The sequence below is a fragment of the Carcharhinus amblyrhynchos genome, chromosome 2, assembly GCF_965287045.1.
Source record: "Carcharhinus amblyrhynchos chromosome 2, sCarAmb.v2.hapA, whole genome shotgun sequence".
Taxonomy (NCBI): domain Eukaryota; kingdom Metazoa; phylum Chordata; class Chondrichthyes; order Carcharhiniformes; family Carcharhinidae; genus Carcharhinus; species Carcharhinus amblyrhynchos.
This window is the reverse complement of record NC_137325.1, coordinates 142114397-142128022: the sequence shown is the minus strand read 5'-3', so window position 1 is coordinate 142128022 and position 13626 is coordinate 142114397. Positions and strand designations below refer to the sequence as shown.

The window sequence follows — 13626 nt, the reverse complement described above, 5'->3', positions numbered from 1 at the left end:
CAAAGCTTCATTGGTAAACAAAGTGACACAGTGGTTAGCACTGCTGCCAGGGACTTGGGTTCGATTCCCGGCTTGGGTCACCATCTGTGTGGAGTTTGCATATTCTCCCCATGTCTGCATGGGTTTCTTCCGGGTGTTCTGGTTTCCTCCCACACTCCAAAGATGTGTAGACGTGCAGGTGGATTGGCCATGTTAAATTGGCCCTTAGTGTCAGGGGACTAGCTAGGGTGACTATGTGGAGTGCTGAGGATAAGGTCTAAGTGGGACTGTCATCAGTGCAGGTTTGATGGGCTGAATGGCCTTGTACGCTCTGAAGAGATCCTATGATTATGTGAGGGCTCTTTACCTGGTCATGAACGAACAGCTTACTGGTTTTGGTCTGCTCACAGGCTGTGGTGATATTTGTTCCATGTGGTGTTCTTTGGCATCAGTTTTGTTGAGTAGGCAAACTCTCTCCCAAGGGCATTGATTTCCCAACTCCAGTGCAGATCTGGGAATCTCCCAGTCCTTTGTCTGCTGGCCTTGACCGTGTGGCCTCCCAGAGTCGAATAGCCTATTGCCAACGCCACCATCTCTGCCAACACATGAAGGAATGTGTGGAAGCAATGCCCTCAGGAGGAGGTGGGCCAGATGGGGTGGATGCCGGGGTGAAGTTGGAGAGAGGGTTCAATGGAAGCGGCTGGGATGTTTATTTGCCACCTCTGAGAGGTGGAACTTTTCTCGCACCATTGTCTGACCCGACTGCATTCACAGGGTCCAATGGACAAGCCACCATGTTTGCTGGAGCCAGGTAAGGAAATACTGGCAGGGGATAGCAGCCCCGTAGATAAGAGGGTCAGGTAGGTGAGAGGTAAAGAGGTGAGGGGTCAGGAGGTGAAGGGTAAACAAGTGAGGGGTCAGGAGGTGAAGGGTAAACGAGTGAGGGGTCAGGAGGTGAAGGGTAAACGAGTGAGGGTCAGGAGGTGAAGGGTAAACAAGTGAGGGTCAGGAGGTGAAGGATAAACAAGTGAGGGGTCAGGAGGTGAAGGGTAAACGAGTGAGGGGTCAGGAGGTGAAGGGTAAACGAGTGAGGGGTCAGGAGGTGAAGGGTAAACGAGTGAGGGGTCAGGAGGTGAAGGGTAAACGAGTGAGGGGTCAGGAGGTGAAGGGTAAACGAGTGAGGGGTCAGGAGGTGAAGGGTAAACGAGTGAGGGGTCAGGAGGTGAAGGGTAAACGAGTGAGGGGTCAGGAGGTGAAGGGTAAACGAGTGAGGGGTCAGGAGGTGAGGGGTCAGGAGGCAAAGGGTAAGACTAGGCCGTGCAGTTAAACTGGGGGATTCCCAGATTCACCAGGAAAGATGGTAAAGGAATATCAGATCCGTTCAAAACAAAAGCCACTAAAATGGACAACTTGGAAGAGCTGGTTTCCTGGAACAAAGAACAAAGAACAACACAGCACGGGAAACAGGCCCTTCGGCCCAACGAGCCCACGCCGCCGTCCTACTATCTCAGTGACCTATTCATGATTTTAGTCTATACCTAACGTGCGAGGATCAGGGAGGTCCAATTTAGGGACAATTTTAGTACCCAATCAGCCTAAAAGCACATCTTTGGGGGATGTGGGAGGAAACCGGAGCACCCGGAGGAAACCCACGCAACCACGGGGAGAACGTGCAAACTCCCACAGACACAGGCCCAAATCCATGTGTCCGCACAGCAACAGAGATAGTCTCTGAGCTGTCATGTTGCCCTCGAGATGGTCCAGTTTAAGCACACTAACGACATGAAGCAATAGGCAACTCCCGAAGCAACGTCCAAGAGCAGCCCACTACAACCTGCCGCCTGCATGCCCCTTGCTGGACTTAAATGCCTGTGGAGACAAAAAAATTCATTATTAAACAGGCAAAGACTAACATTCCTGAGGCAAAATGTATTCCCAAGCCTACAATGTTCAGTAAGGCCTACTATATCCCCCTATATGTAGCCCGCTCATATGGCTGTCTAAGTGACTCTTAAACAACCCTAGCGTGCCTGCTTCCACCACCTTACTCGGCAGTGCATTCCACACCCCCACTACCCTTTGCGTGAAAAACTGCCCTCTAATATTTGTCTTATACCTAGCCCCCCTCACCCTAAGCCCGTGACCCCTCGTTCTATCCATTTCTAGTAGCGGAAAAAGCTTACCACCATTTACTCTATCTATCCCCTTCATAATCTTATAAACCTCTATTAGATCCCCCCTCAGCCGACGTCTCTCAAGGGAAAACAGCCCAAGTTCATCCAATCTTTCCTCGTAAGACAGCCCTTCCATACCAGGCAACATCCTGGTAAATCTCCTCTGCACTCTCTCCAGGATCTCTACATCCTTCCGGTAGTACGGCGACCAGAACTGGACACAGTACTCCAAGTGAGGCCTAACCAACGTTCTATACAACTGCAACATCAAACTCCTACTCTTATATTCTATACCTCTTCCTATGAAGGCTAACATACCATACGCTTTCCTCATCACATTCTGCACCTGTACCGACACCTTCAGGGACTTATGCACTTGCACCCCCAGGTCTCTCTGCGTATCTATACTCCGGATAGTTCTACCTTTTATCGTATAACTCCCCTCCACATTATTCCGGCCAAAGTGCATCACCTCGCATTTCTCCGGATTAAATTCCATTTGCCATCTATCTGCCCAATCTACCAGCCTGTCTATGTCCTGTTGCATTGCCAGGCACTGCTCCTCAGTACCCGCCAATCCAACCATCTTGGTGTCATCAGCAAATTTGCTGATCACACCACCTACCCCCTCTTCCAAGTCATTAATATATACCACAAATAGAAGAGGTCCAAGTACCGAGCCCTGCGGCACACCACTGGTGACAGGCCTCCAATTGGAAAAGGAGCCTTCCACTACTACTCGCTGTCTCCTCCTCCCAAGCCAGTTCTCCACCCATCTACATACCTGGCCTTGTATCCCATGAGCCTTCACCTTTTCTATCAGCCTACCATGAGGGACCTTGTCAAACGCCTTACTGAAATCCATATAGACAACATCAACGGCTTGTCCTTCGTCAACCGTTTTTGTCACCTCTTCAAAAAATTCCACTAGATTCGTAAGGCACGACCTCCCTGTAACGAAGCCATGCTGCGTATCCCTGATCAGATTGCAGCGCTCCAGATGTTCATACATCCTATCCTTGAGGATCCTCTCCATTAGCTTGCCTATAACTGAAGTCAAGCTCACCGGCCTATAATTCCCTGGGTTATCCCGCTGACCCTTCTTAAACAACGGTACTACATTTGCAATGCGCCAATCCTCTGGGACCTCACCTGTGTCCAGGTGAGTTGGAAGATAGGTGTCTCCCCGGCACTGCGGGCAGGATTTCTCGGACAGTGTATCCCGACTCGTTTCCCCAGAAGAGTCCCCTCAGATCACCGCAGCCGCAGAAGTGGTTTGCGCTCCGCAGAGTTCCACCCCTCACTCGGACTGTTGTCCCACCTCAGAGAGCCGCCAATCTAATTGGTTGGCAGCTCTGTCGACCCAGCAGTGCCACTGGTGGCAGTGGCCAGGACTGGAACTACAGCCTCGTCTCTGGGCAGAATCCCCCCCGTTTTGGAGCCGATTCTCTCTCAAAAAAATTCGAAGTGCTGAATTTGCCGTAAAAACTGATGTAAATCGTGATTGTCTTCTCAGCGGGAGTTCACACTTGAATCTCCCGCTCTCTACGCTAAGGTCACAATCGAGAATATCATTAAAAGCTCGGGGGACGGGGCCTATTCGCACCAGAGTCCAGAACTCTGCACATGCGCAGTGGACCCAAACTGACAGCCAGCAGTTTGCTGGCTCGCTCCATCGCTGGCCGGCCCGGGACCCCTGCAGTGCTGCTCCTCCAGCCCTCCCTCCCCCCTCCGTGGCCCAGTCACAGCTCCCCCAGCTTCTCCCCCCCCCTCGCCCCCCCCCCCCCCTCCCCCATCCATCTTGGAGCAGCCCAATCTCCAACTGCGCTTCCCGCGCTCGCCTCTCCCCGGCAAACATTCCCCACCCCACCCCCCCCTCCCCCCCACGCGCACCCCAATCGCTGGCCTCCCTCCAGCCCCGCCAATACCCCCCCCCCCCACCCACCACCTCTGCAGATCGCCCCACCCCCTTGACACCACCCCCATGCCTGATGGGCAGTGCCAGGGTGCCCGCCGGACATGGGCACTTTGCCTATTGGGTTGTGGCAAGGAGCACAGGCTGGCACTGCCGAGGCGCTCGTGCCCAGGGGGCATCACCTGCCCATCACCCAATCCCTTGGGTGGGCCCCGATTGCCTCCCCCCATCATTCCGGCAGGGCCTCCCGCTAGTGCACCAAAAGTGGGGAGCTACACTACACAGTGGGAGATGCCATGGGGCCTGGAGAATTCAATCCCGGGCCCGATTATCACATTAAAACAAGATTTAAATCACTTACCTGGTATTCCCGCTGGTTTCCAGCGTCGTTCCGACAGCGCCAAATATCCAGCGCTGGGAAATACACGCGCAGCAGGAACGCATGCACAAATCCCGGGAATCGGCCGACCCGAGATTCTCCCAGCTCCTCACACTAAAAAATGCATTGTCCTTACTAAATTCTCCCTCAGTGCACCCAAACAGGCACTGCAGTGTGGCGACTAGGGGATTTTCACAGTAACTTCATTGCAGTGTTAATGTAAGCCTGCTTGTGACTAATTAATAAATAAATAAACTTAAACTTAATGTCCTTTAGGGAAGGAAATCCGCCGTCCTTACCCGGCCTGGCCTAAGTGTGATTCCAGAGCCACAGCAATGTGGTTGACTCTCAACTGCCCTCGGGCAACTAAGGATGGGCAATAAATGCTGGCCCAGCCAGCGACATACATGTCCCACGAATGAATAAAAGTGTACCCCCGTATTCCTCCCCATGTCGGCATGGGTTTCCTCCGGGTGCTCTGGTTTCCTCCCACAGTCCAAAGATGTATGGGTTAGATGGATTGGCCATGATAAATTGACCCTTACTGTCCCAAGATGTGTAGGTTAGATGGATTGGCCATGCTATATTGCCCTTAGTGTCCCAAGATGTGTAGGTTAGATGGATTGGCCATGCTATATTGCCCCTTAGTGTCCCTAGATGTGTAGGAGGAATTAGTATTTAAAGGGCGAAAAGCTGCAGCAGGCGACAGTGCAGAGGGACCTGGGGGTCCTTGTGCATGAGTCACAAAAACCCAGCCTGCAGGTGCAGCAGGTGGTCAGGAAGGCGAATGGGATGCTGGCCTTCATAGCGAGGGGGATAGAATATAAAAGTAGGGAGGTCTTGCTGCGACTGTACTGGTGAGGCCGCAGCTGGAGTACTGTGTGCAGTTTTGGTCGCCGCACTTGCGCAAGGATATTTTGGCCTTGGAGGGAGTGCAGAAGAGGTTCACTTGGCTGATACCGGAGATGAGGGGGTTGGACTATGAAGAGAGACTAAATAGACTGGATCTGTACTCGGAGTTTAGAAGGATGAGGGGGGTTCTTATAGAGACATATAAGATAATGAAGGGGATGGATAAGGTAGAGGTAGAGAGATTCTTCCCGCTTAGAAAGAATAGCAGGACTAGAGGGCACAGCCTCAAGATAAGGGGGGGTGCAGTTTAGAACGGAGTTGAGGAGGAACTTCTTCACTCAAAGGGTGGTGAATCTCTGGAATTCTCTGCCCATTGAAGTGGTGGAGGCTGCCTCGCCAAATATATTTAAGTCACGGGTAGATAGGTTTCTGATAGACAGGGGAATTAAGGGTTATGGGGAGAAAGCGGGAAAGTGGAACTGATCCACTTCAGATCAGCCATGATCTTATTGAATGGTGGGGCAGGCTCGAAGGGCTAGATGGCCTACTCCTGCTCCTATTTCTTATGTTCTTATGTTCTTATGTAAGTTAGATGGATTAGCAGGGTAAGCATGTGGGGTTATGGGGATAGGGCCTGGGTGAGATTGTTGTCGGTGCAGAGTTGGTGGGCACTGTAGGGATTTTACGATATGGAGCTGATTCCTATACACACTCGATTCCTTTCGAATATTAGCTGCTGTTTTATAGAACATAGAACACTACAGCACAAACAGGGCCTTCGGCCCACTAGTTGCACCAATCACTTCTATACCTACAAAGCCATAGACCTATCTATAACTCCCAATCCCATGAAATTCCATGTACTCATCCAGAAGTCTTTTAAAAGACGCCAGCGAGTTCGCCTCCACCACCACTGATGGCAGCCAATTCCACTCACTCACCACCCTCTGAGTGAAAAACTTACCCCTGACATCTCCTCTGTACCTGCTCCCCAGCACCTTAAACCTGTGTCCTCTCGTAGCGACCATTTCAGCCCTGGGAAATAGCCCCCGAGAATCCACCCTATCTATACCTCTCAACATTTTATAAACCTCTATCAGGTCACCTCTCAACCTTCGTCTCTCCAGGGAGAAGAGACCGAGCTCCCTCAGCCTATCCTCATAAGGCATGCCTCCCAATCCAGGCAACATCCTTGTAAATCTCCTCTGCACCCTCTCAATAGCTTCTACATCCTTCCTGTAGTGAGGCGACCAGAACTGCGCACGGTACTCCAAGTGGGGTCTGACCATGGTCTTATAAAGTTGCAATTATATTTCCCTTGAAATTCTCATTTCATTTTCGGGTATTTTTAATTGTTAATTCAGCTTGGTTTTCTGAGTTTTTGTTTCAAATTCCTCATTTGCTTGTGATCCTTGTCTAATTCCTTTTCTGTTGGCAGTGTAATTCCCTGAGTTCCTAATGGGTAAAAGGGATCTTTTCCCCATTCAACACTGCTGTGAAATGTAACTGAGAAAACAAACCCCTTCAGAGAGTAAATGTAAAGGCAGGATTTTCTGGCCCATCCCATTCCATAAGACCATAAGACATAGGAGCAGGATTAGGCCACTCGGCCCATCGACTCTGCTCTCCCATTCAATCATGGCTGGTATTTTTCTCATCCCCATTCTCTTGCCTTTCCCCGTAACCCCTGATCCCCTTATTAATCAAGAACCTATCTATCTCTGTCTTCAAGACACTCAATGACCCGGCCTCCACAGCCTTCTGCGGCAAAGAGTTCCACAGATTCCCCACTCTCTGGCTGAAGAAATTCCTCCTCATCTCTGTTTTAAAGGATCGTCCCTTTAGCCTGAGGTTGTGCCCCCTGGTTCTAGTTTAGAAGAATGAGTGGAGATCTCATTGAGACGTATAAGATGATGAATGGGATGGATAGGATAGAGGTGGAGAGACTCTTCCCGCTCAGAAAGGACAGTAGGACTAGGGGGCACAGCCTCAAGATAAAGGGGGGCAGTTTAGAACGGAGTTGAGGAGGAACTTCTTCACTCAAAGGGTGGTGAATCTCTGGAATTCTCTGCCCGTTGAAGTGGTGGAGGCTGCCTCGCTAAATATTTTTAAGATGCGGTTTGATGGGTTTTTGATAAGAGAGGGGATTAAGGGTTATGGGGAGAGGGTGGGAATGTGGAACTGAGCCACGACAGATCAGCCATGATCTTATTGAATGGCGGGGCAGGCTCGAGGGGCGAGATGGCCTACTCCTGCTCCTATTTCTTATGTTCTTATGTTTTTCCTACCAGTGGAAACACCCCCTCCACGTCCACTCTATCCAGGCCTCGCAGTATCCTGTAAGTTTCAATAAGATCCCCCCTCATACTTCTAAACTCCATCGAGTACCGAGCCAGAGTCCTCAACTGGAAGCTCCCACCGGATCTTCCAGTCCTGCCGGTTGAGCGCTCTGTGGCGGGTGGCCCCCACGGCGGGGGGAGGCGAGTCACGCAAAAGCTCTGGCAGGGCAGGACGATCCCACCGCTGGCCAATGGCCCATCGCATCTGCTGTGGGAAAACCTATCACAAGGAGGGTGTGGGGGTGGAGAAGGAGGCTGTGAGGGGGCTGGGGGGGGAGGCTGGGGGTTTGGTTGAGGGGACGGGAGCGGGTTGAGGCTGAGAGTTGGGATTGGGGGAGGGGCCGAGGGTGGATTGCGGGGACGGGAGTGGGTTGAGGGTGGGAGTTGGGGTTAGGGGGGAGGGGCTGAGGGAGGATTGCGGGGGGGGGGGAGTGGATTGTAGGTGGGGGTTGATGGTGGAGTTGTGGTTACGGGGGGGGGGGGGGGTGAGATGCAGGATAGTGAACCGGGGGAGGGGAATGAGGGAATCGCAGGAAACCCTAGCCAATGCCTTTAGGGGTTTTCCATTATTCTCCTGTTCTGTTCCCACGCCGAGTGATTCACTCAGGCAGACTTTCACCCGTTTCCATGGCGAGTAATTCCCGGAACAGGTCGCTGGTCTGTCACCAGGGGTTTATAGCTTGAGGGGTGACCCTCCACGTCAAGTGTGCCGACCCCTCCCACTCTTACCGCCAGCACTTGGTGTGTTTGGAAGGATTTTTAGGCTAACACACTCAATGGGGAGCGAATCTCCCCAAAAAATTCTCAGTGCTGAATTGATGGGGAAAAAAACAGTATATGGATGAACAGAGGGATCTAGGTGTATGTGTACATAGATCCCTGAAAGTAGGGAATCAAGTAGATAAGGTTGTTAGGAAGGCATACGGTGTCTTGGCGTTTATTGGTAGGGGGATTGAATTTAGGAGCCGCAGCGTCATGTTGCAACTGTACACAACTCTGGTGTGTCCGCACTTGGAGTATTGTGTGCAGTTCTGGTCCCCCACATTACAGGAAGGATGTGGAGGCTTTGGAGAGGGGTGCAGAGGAGGTTTACCAGGATGTTGCCTGGTATGGAGGGGAGGTCCTATGAGGAGAGACTGAGGGATTTGGGGTTGTTTTCGCTGGAAAGAAGGCGGCTAAGAGGGGATCTTATAGAAACATATAAGATGATTAGAGGTTTAGACAGGGTGGACAGTGATAGCCTTTTTCCTCAGATGGAGAAAGCTAGCACGAGGGGGCATGGCTTTAAATTAAGTGGGGGTAGTTATAGGACGGATGTCAGGGGTAGGTTCTTTACCCAGAGGGTGGTGAGGGATTGGAATGTCCTGCCTGCTGCAGTTGTAAATGCGCCTAGTTTGGGGGCGTTTAAGAGATCCGTGGATAGGTTTATGGACGGAAAGGGATTGGTTTAGGTTAGAGGGTCATTGCTTTTTAACTGGTCGGCGCAACATCGTGGGCCGAAGGGCCTGTTCCGCGCTGTAATGTTCTATGTTCTAAATCGCGATTGTTTTTCCAGTGGGAGTTCGGACTCGAATCTCCCACACTCTGTACAATGCAGAGCTCACATTCGTGAATATCACTAAAAGCTCGGGGGAGGCGGGGCCTATTCACGCCAGGGTCTGATGGGTACAGAATTCTGCACACGCGCAGTGGCCCCAAACTGTCAGATCGCAGTTTTCTGGCCAGCCGGGGACCCCCCGCCGTGCTGCCCCTCGAGGCAAACCACCCTCCCACACAACCTGATCACAGCACGATCGCGGCCCATACAAGCGTTCCTGGGCCAGCCCCCGACACCCCTCCCCATTCTGGAGCGTCCCCATCTCCATCAACGCTCCCCGCTCAGCAGTGACGATCCACCCCCCCACCCCCCCCCATCCCCCCTCCTGGGAGGCAGACACTCCCAGCAGACCCACCCCCCTACCCCCAGCCCGCCCCAGTCGCTCGCCCCCGTCCAGCCCCAACCGATCCCAATGCAGAGCGGCAGCAGGACTCTCCATCCACACCAATCGCCCCCTAACCCTCAACCACAATAGGCCCCATCCCCTGATGCCCGATGGGCAGTGCCAAGGTGCCCCCTGGGTATGGGCACTTTGCCCCCCCCCTCGGGCAGTACCACTGGGCACTGCCAGAGTGCCCGCGCACAGGGGGCACCGCCACCCCCCACCGCCCGACCCCTGGACGGGCCCCGTTTGTCCCCCTTCACTCCAGCAGGGTCTCCCGCTAGTTTCTCAGACATGGGGAGCTACTCTAAACCTCACCAAAGTGAAATGCTCCTGGCGGGATGGGAGATACTATCAGGCATGGAGAATTCAGTCCCGGGCCTGATAATTACATTTAAATAACATAGGTTAAAATCACTAACCTGGCCTTCCCGCCAGTTTCCAGTGTGGTCACAACCTTGCCTGCTCTCTGGGTGGGGTGGGGGGGGGTGCGGGGAGAGGGGTGGGGGTGGGTGGGAGATACACGTGCATCGAGAATGCACAAAATGGCCAACACAAGTGGTTCTCTAGTGGATGGTGAAGGTGAACTGTACTGCTCTGTCCTGGATGGTGTTGAGCAGATGGAATTAACTCCAGACAAATGCTAGATGACACATTTGAGAGGATCAAATGTAGCTGTGAATTATACTGTAAATGGCAGAACCCTTAAGAACATGAACATGCAGAGGGATCTGGGCGTGCAGGTCCACAGTTCCCTAAAAGTGGCAACACAGGCGACCAAGGTGATGAAGAAGGTCTATGACACGCTTGTCTTCATCGGCCGGGGCATTGAGTACAGGAGTTGGGAAATCATAAAACCTTGGTTAGGCCGCATTTGGAGTATTGTGTGTAGTTCTGGTCACCACACTACCAGAAGGATGTGGAAGCTTTGGAGAGAGAGCAAAGAAGGTTCACCAGGATGTTGCCGGGTCTCGGGGGTGTTGGCTACGAGGAGAGGTTGAATAAACTAGGATTGTTTTCGCTGGAAAGACGGAGGCTGAGGGGAGACCTGATAGAGGTCTACAGAATGATGAGACAGGGTGGATAGTCAGAGGCTTTTTCCCCAGGGTGGGGGTGTCAATTACACGGGGGGGCACAGGTTCAAGGTGAGAGGGGGGAAAGTTTAAGGGAGATGTAACGGGGGGAAGTTTTTCACACAGAGAGTGGTGGGTGCCTGGAACGCGCTGCCAGAGGAGGTGGTGGAAGCAGGAACATTAACAACATTTAAGAGGCATCTGGATGGGTACAGGAATAGGGAGGGAATAGAGGGATACGGACCGAGTGAGGGAGAAGGGGGTTTTTGTTTGTTTAATTAGGGCATCGTGGTCGGCACAGGCTTGGAGGTCCAAAAGGCCTGTTCCTGTGCTGTTCTTTGTTCTTCATTGTTGGGTGGCGTTGAGTGAAAGAAGAAAGAGGTAATGATAAGTTTGCACAAAGCATTGGTCGAATGACAGTGAGAGTGTTTGGCGCAGTTTTGAACGTGTCGTTTTAGAAAGAATATTAAAGCAATAGAGTTTATGTCTCGTAGACTGCAGCTGGAGGAGGAACGTTCGAACAATTTACTTATAGAATCCTACAGAACGTGGCCATTCAGCCCATTGAGCCTGCCCTGATCACAATCCCACCCAGGCCCTGTCCCCATAAACCCATGTATGTCCCCGACACAATTTAGCACGGCCAACCCACCTAACCTGCACCTGTGGGGGGAAACCAGAGCACCCCCATGCAGACACGGGGAGAATGTGCAGACTCCACACAGACAGTGACCCAAGCCGGGAACTGAACCCGGGTCCCTGGCACTGTGAGGCTGCAGTGCTAACCCACTGTGCTGCCCCCTACTCATTAAATAACAGCTCACAGCACTTACTGTTGAGATTTCCAGATTTTGTAATCATGCAAGTATTGGTGAATAATTCACCATGCTGTTAAACGCGTTCGAGTCCTGGGTTTAATATAGTGAGCTGTCCAAAGTGTGAACAGATCCTCAAGTATCTGCCCCGACACACCCCATTTGTACCTCTTACCTTAACTGGTTGGCTGATTCCTGCGGTTTGCCATGCGAGGAGAGGTTGAACAATGGGGGCCATGCCCACTGGAGTTTAGAAGAGTGAGCGTTTGATAAGGTGCCTCACAAAAGGTTGCTTCAGAAGATTAGGGTGCGCGGAGTTGGGGATAAGGTGTTAGCGTGGATAGAGGATTGGTTGTCTAATAGGAGGCAGAGAGTTGGTATCAATGGGTGCTAATCTGATTGGCGGTTGGTGACTAGTGGAGTGCCACAGAGATCGGTGCTGGGGCCTCAGCTATTTACCATCTATATCGATGATCTGGAGGAGGGGGCTGAGTGTAGGGTGTCGAAATTTGCTGATGACACGAAGGTGAGTGGAAAAGCAAATTGTGCGGAGGGTGTGGAAAGTCTGCAGAGGGATCTGGATAGGCTGAGCGAGTGGGCGAGGACCTGGCAGATGGAGCACAATGTTAGCAAGTGTGAGGTTATCCACTTTGGCAGGAATAATAGTAGGAGGGATTACTATTTAAAGGGCGAAAAGCTGCAGCATGCTACGGTGCAGAGGGACCTGGGGGTCCTTGTGCATGAGTCGCAAAAACCCAGTCTGCAGGTGCAGCAGGTGGTCAAGAAGGCGAATGGGATGCTGGCCTTTATAGCGAGGGGGATAGAATATAAAAGCAGGGAGGTCTTGCTGCAACTGTACAGGGCACTGGTGAGGCTGCAGCTGGAGTACTGTGTGCAGTTTTGGTCGCCGCACTTGCGCAAGGATATTTTGGCCTTGGAGGGAGTGCAGAGGAGGTTCACTAGGCTGATACCGGAGATGAGGGGATTAGACCATGAAGAGAGACTAAATAGACTGGGTCTGTACTCGTTGGAGTTTAGAAGGATGAGGGGGGATCTTATAGAGATGTATAAGATAATGAAGGGGATGGATAGGATAGAGGTAGAGAGATTCTTCCTGCTCAGAAAGGACAGCAGGACTAGAGGGCACAGCCTCAAGATAATGGGGGGGCGGCAGTTTAGAACGGAGTTGAGGAGGAACTTCGTCACTCAAAGGGTAGTGAATCTCTGGAATTCTCTGCCCGTTGAAGTGGTGGAGGCTGCCTCACTAAATATATTTAAGTCACGGGTAGATAGGTTTTTGACAGACAAGGGAATTAAGTTATGGGGGGAAAGTGGAACTGATCCACTTCAGATCAGCCATGATCTTATTGAATGGCGGGGCAGGCTCGAAGGGCGAGATGGCCTATTCCTGCTCCTATTTCTTATGACTTTACTGAAACATGTAACCAGTAAGGATAGGCCACAACACCTCCTCCTTAATCATCCTGAACACCGGTGCCCCACGAGGCTGTGTTCTCAACTCCCTACTATACTCCTTGTACACCTATGACTGTGTGGTCAAATTCCCCTCCAACTCAGTTTGCTGATGAGGTCACCAGAGTGAGTCAGATCTCAATGACCAGACAGAAAGAGATAGAGAATCTGGTGAACTGGTGCAATGACAATAATCTCTCCCTCAATGTCAGCAAAACAAAGCAGATGGTCATTGACTTTAGGGAGCATTATGGAGAACATGCCCCTGTCTACATCAATGGGGATGAAGTAGAAATGGTCAAGAGCTTCAAGTTTTTAGATGTCCAGATCACCAACAACCTGCCCTGATCCCCCCAGTGCTGACACTATAGTTAAGAAAGCCCATCAATGCCTCTACTTTCTCAGAAGATGGAAGAAATTTGGCATGTCAGCTATGACTCTCACCAACTTTTACTGATGTACCGTAGAAAGCATTCTTTCTGGTTGTATCACAGCTTGGTATGGGCTCCAGCTCTGTGCAAGAATGCAAGAAATTACAAAGGGTCATGAATCTAGCCCAATCCACCATTGACTCTGTCTACACTTCCCGCTGCCTTGGCAAAGCAGCCAGCATAATTAAGGACCCCATGTACTCCAGACCCACTCGTT

At 51.7% G+C, this 13626-nt stretch overlaps 1 protein-coding gene across 1 annotated transcript in view; it reads left to right on the top strand.

Moving 5' to 3' along the window:
• Positions 1–13626, top strand: part of LOC145361737 (pituitary adenylate cyclase-activating polypeptide type I receptor-like) — a 137202-nt gene that overhangs the window by 73739 nt on the left and 49837 nt on the right. The window lies entirely within an intron of this gene.